This window comes from Micropterus salmoides, unplaced genomic scaffold (assembly GCF_014851395.1).
Source record: "Micropterus salmoides isolate LMB-PRFRI ecotype aquatic unplaced genomic scaffold, ASM1485139v1 Ms_hic_scaffold_13, whole genome shotgun sequence".
NCBI lineage: Eukaryota > Metazoa > Chordata > Actinopteri > Centrarchiformes > Centrarchidae > Micropterus > Micropterus salmoides.
In genome coordinates this window covers 474,114-479,537 of record NW_024040374.1, presented here as the reverse complement: position 1 = coordinate 479,537, position 5,424 = coordinate 474,114, and positions in this window count along the sequence as shown.

Here is a 5,424-nt window from a genome sequence, read left to right as displayed (position 1 = left end):
AGTATGTCTGAATGTAGAACCGGAACACAACATGCCTCTGCAGCGTTGCTCTTGTGTCAATGAGAATGCGATGCACCGTAGAACAGCTTAAAGTTCAGTGTTGCTATAGATTTATGTGAGCTTTACACCAATGTTTTGGTGGTGGTCATGGTAGTCATGGTCAGGGGGGTTTGGGGGCACATAACAGCAGGGTGTAAGATGCAGGCAGGAAGTGCGTACATGGAACGCCATAACCACGTAGCTGGCATTGTGTACAGGAACATCTGCCATGAGTATGGGCTGGAAGTCCCAAGGTCAAAATGGAAGACACCTCCTAAGGTAGTTGAGAATGACCTGTGGGACTTCAAGATCCAGACTGATAAACTGGTGATGGCTGACCAACCAGACATCGTGTTGATCGACAAACAGCAGAAGGCGGCAGCACTGATAGATGTGGCGATCCAAGAGACAGCAACATCAAGAAGGAGGAACACGAGAAGCTTGAGAAACACCAAGGGCTGAAAGAGGAGCTAGAAAAGATGTGGAGAGTAAGAGCAACAGTGGTGCCAGTGGTGATCAGAGCACTGGGGGCCGTGTGAGTGGCTACAGCAAAGAGAAACGTCTCATCAGGTTAAAAAGGACTAGTTTGTATCACTAATTTGCTTTACTAACCTCAGCTCCTCCAGTCACCACCGTCCTCTTTTCCCAACAACCACTTTTTCAGTTACGCTGCTCTTATAACAAAACCTGTCACGTAGACGTCCTTTGAAGAATGAGGAGAGGAAGTAAGCCAAGCAATGAGTGTTACCGTGCTCACATAGTGTGCGAGTGAAACTTAGTAGCGCATCATTATATTAATAGTGACTGACATTTTAGTAGCGGCGCACTGCCGCTGCAGAATGCATGTAGGGGAAACACTGACACTCTTACTTCGTACTCTTTTGGCACCTCAGAGGGATACACCTCGCTTCCCTCCCAAGCATCAGAAAGTACGGGCTGCACTTGGCTGTCAGCAGATTTTTTTTGTCCAGAGAGCGAACATGGTGGACTACAGGAACTGCTCCCTGTGTTTGGGGTGATCAGCCACCACTTCGTTCAGGAACCTCAAAATGCACAATTTAGGTTCACATTTATAATAAAGCTTATCTGCTACGAACAACTAATCAACCCATTAGCTTACATTTTGCAAGCAAAAATTCATTCAAGTATTAAAAACAAAACACACCTCTGTATTGTTCCATTCTGCTTCTCCACCAGGCCATTGGTCAGCGGTTGGCAGGGAGAGCAGAGGCTCCTTTCAACGCACAACTTCCGACACAACCCACAGTTGACCTTCAGAATGATTAGACAAACATGAAACTGTCAGCACAGCAGTACGCCTTATTATACATTGGGGACACATACGGCATCATTACTGTACCTTGCTGCAAAACTCTGAGCCCTGGTCTGTTGGCAGTCTTTTAGGTGCACCAAATTTGTAAAAGAAATCAAGTATACAATTAGTGACCTCAACTGCCGTTTTGCTTTTTAGTGATCACACACTGTACTGATAACCACCATCTGTTACTGCGCGTTTACCCACCTGAGCCATCCTAACAAGTTCGAGAGGCTCTGTAACCCGACAGAAATAGGGAAAGAAAACACTTGAGAATAATATCGCTGATTGGTTTAGATAGTGACAGGGTATGCCGTCGTTTCCTTTACCTCTATTGGATTATACTGGGTCGTTTCTTTAATATTCGCCATCTTTGACTGGCACTGTGGACACTGAGCAACCCAAAGTAGACAAATATTTAATCCTCACGGTAACTGACAACATTTGTTCAGTGATACATCCACAGAGTTTCTACATTTGCAAAAATCCACATTTAAGCCCCCTGTGCTCCATCACAGGAATGCACATAGGTGTATGAACTTCAAGTTATCACTTCAGTTTACAGCGTCTGTACAATTGTTGAAGGATTGTTCAACCTCAACATTTGGAAGGTACCTATTCACCCACGTCTCCATCTGGCGTTTTGATGTTAGAATTCGGTTTACTGGGAGTTGTACCACAGGAAATTATATTTATTTTCTGTAGTCCACAAGGCATATGCTTATCTTACCCTCACCTATTAAAGCCGATGATTATTTATTCAGATTATTATTTTCACTAAATTTTATTTGCACAAGTCAGAATTCTTGAAAAAATAAACCAAGCTTTCTGAAGCTTACTGCTAACATTAAGCACTGTTCTTTCAATATCTGAGTGTAAAAACAAAAAAAGCTGTTCATATATGACCTCTGTACTTAATGTCACTCACTCTTTGCTTTCCATCTTGCAGGTATCCAAAGTTGTAACTAAACACTGACTGATAGACTAAATAATCGTTGTCTTGTTTAATAAGTTATGTGCATCCATATAATTGTCCGGACTGGCCCGCACAGGTGTTGCTGCTCAAGGCGCCAGTTTCATATCGTGCACGCGTATAAACGCACGTTCACGCACGACGCGGTTCTCTTTTCCAGAGCTGCGGTTTGTAGAAAAACCGGTTCCCGCTTAGCTGGAGTTAGACAAACGTTTTTTATTATAGTAGTTTGTTGTATTTCACACAAAATTACAAAACACCGCCAGAGAAAAAAAGACCCAGCTAACGTTAGCAAGACAGACAAGCTAGCACATCAACTTGTTACCTGCCGACATCAAACTGGGACAGAACGCAAGTTTACCTGACTTATGTTCCCGCAATTTACTCACCTTGAGTTTGTTCCCTCTTTCCGTGACCAGAAGAATAGTTTAGCTTCATCCTCTCATCGAAGTTTGTGAACATAATCTCCCGCTTTGAAACGAGGAGGAGGCGGAACCCTACACAGCTAGCTAGCTAGTTAGTTAGCATGTAGATCCGACACCTGTCCTGCTTACAGGTGAGTACAGGTGCAACTCCATCGGACTCTGTGACCCAAAACACTGTTGCTTTGTTTCAGGTTAGCTGGTTGTCCTTTCTTTGGCGTTTCTTCGAGACCTTACTGCAGGTGGTTTATTTAAAAACAACAAGGGTTCCTGACGGATCTCTGCAGGGCAATTGTCCCCTCTCTAAGCCACGCCCCGAATACGCAGCTGGCCAATCACAGCGCGGTATAGGTCTCTCTCTAACTGCGCTCCAGTGACTGAAGTCTTGTAGCTTTTCTTTTTTTTTTGCTGTATTGTTCCAAGTTATGGCGAAATGCTGTTCCTGGGGAATCTTGTAATAGTTACAGCAGCTACCCAGAGAGGCTGAAAGGAGAAGTACGATTTATTCCTTTTCCAAATCCTAAAACAAATCCAGAAAAATATCGTCTGTGGATTGTTCCTAATGTAATGTTAGTTAGCTAACGCTAGCTAACTTCCTACTGAATGTAACGTAATAAAGTCCTGCTGTTCTGCTCTTTAATGATTGTAATAATAAATAGAGGCCTACCAGCTGTACAGGAACAGTGTTGATCTTTTATATTGTTGTCCTCGATCTTAATAGTCAGGTAGTTTACTCTGTGATCGGTCAGCTTTAGCTTCTGTCTTTATTTATTTTCCACACAGCCTGAATAAACTCTTCAGATGTATGAAGCAATAAAAAACAGTCTGCTTCTTTCTGAGATTGCTTCTTCCAAAAAATAGAAAATATTTCTCCGGGGAGTTCAGTAATAGTAATAGACCGACGCAGCACCTGATAAAGTCTGACAGTATGTCGGACTTAGCAACAGTAACTAAGGGGGCGTGGCTTAGCGAGGGGTCAATTGACAGTTAAACACAGGTTTTCTTGCAATATAATATCCATTACTATGTTTCCAGTGGTGTATTAAAGACCTTACATAATGAACTGCTGTTTTTATTACCTTTGAATGATCCATTTCTATCTACACACACTGCGGGGCCTCTTACATGGAAGGACCCCTGTTGAGCCGCCATGTTGCTACAGTAGCCCAAACGGACAAACTGCTCTACAGAGCGCGTTTCATCACTACGTTGAATATGTACGAAAAAGAACTAGTAGTAGTCTGGTTTATTAGAAGCATTGACTGTACGATTAGAGGTAAGGGCGTACTCACACTACGCCCGGCTGCCTTGTACCGGACCCGAGCACGATTGTCCCCACTCCCCTGCTGGCCTGTGCTCACAACTATCCGAACCAGAGCACGTTTACGTCATCACGCCGGTGTTTCCCGTACATTGATTTATTTGTGGCAGCCTGCCACAGTATCAACGCCGACTGCCGTATATTGATTTTTGATTTTTCTTCACTTGGCCTGGTATGTTGATCATTGTTTCCCAAAGCCCAAGTTGACGTCTTCAGATGTCTTGTTTTATCCACAAAACAAATATATTCCGTTTACTGTCATAGAGTAAAGAAAATAATCACATTTAAGAAGCAGGAATCAAATCATATGTAAATAAAACAACTGATTAATCGTTTATCCAAATAATTGGCGATTAATTAAATATTCGTCAACTAATTGATTATTCCATAAGTTGTTGCAGCTCTAATGTGAATATCAGATCTATTAACTGGTTGCCTGACAGATTTACTGTATGAGAAAAGCTGTTGCCCTCAAACAATGTCCACATAATCAGCTGACTCAGTGTTCTGGTGTAGGGATCAATCAAATAGACCTACAGAATGTGTGAGAAGTGACTTCCTGGTATCTTTGAAAAGTATTTTTAGTTTATGTGGAATACAGTACTTTATTTTGATACATAGCATGGCTTAGTTTTTTACAGTTTGATGTATGAATTTTTGCCCATACCTGATTGTAACTATACAACTATATAAAACACCAAAACAAGTTCTTCGAAAAGGACATTTATGAATAATAAAAATAAACCTGAAAAATAGGCAGCAATGGAACATAATTTTAAAATCAACCAGTAAGAGTTAGCAGTCAGTTAAACTGACTGTCTTTATAGTGGCAGCTGGACATTATCAATTACTTTACAGATAGCAAAAAAGGTTTAAAATTGTTTTCTGTTTCTGTCCTCTCAGGTCACCTGGTAAGCGTTAACAGTTAATTGTTCAAAGTTAAGAGAAACAGAATTGAGTTATTATCCAACACACAGCTGATACCAACCTGCTACTGTCAAAATCATTTGTTTGCTTTTAATTTAATTTTCATCTTTTCAGTTTAAACTTGTAAATTGTTTTTGTATTGTTCATTAGTGTTATACATGTCTTGAACATGTGTTTTGCCTAAAGTGTTTAATAAATTAACTTGGTACCAAACAGAGGACAGCCTAATAAAAGAGATATAATTAGTTTTGGGGATCAAAATCTAAATCTATTATTTGCTCCCAGGGAAATTGGTCTGAGGCCAAAGTTAAGGTTCATAACTTTATATTTTTTTAACCTTTGTACTAAGAGCGCTGATCTTGCACTTTTGACCACCAAAATGTATAATTGTCTTCTTTCCCTATTGTACCATGTTACAATCACATTG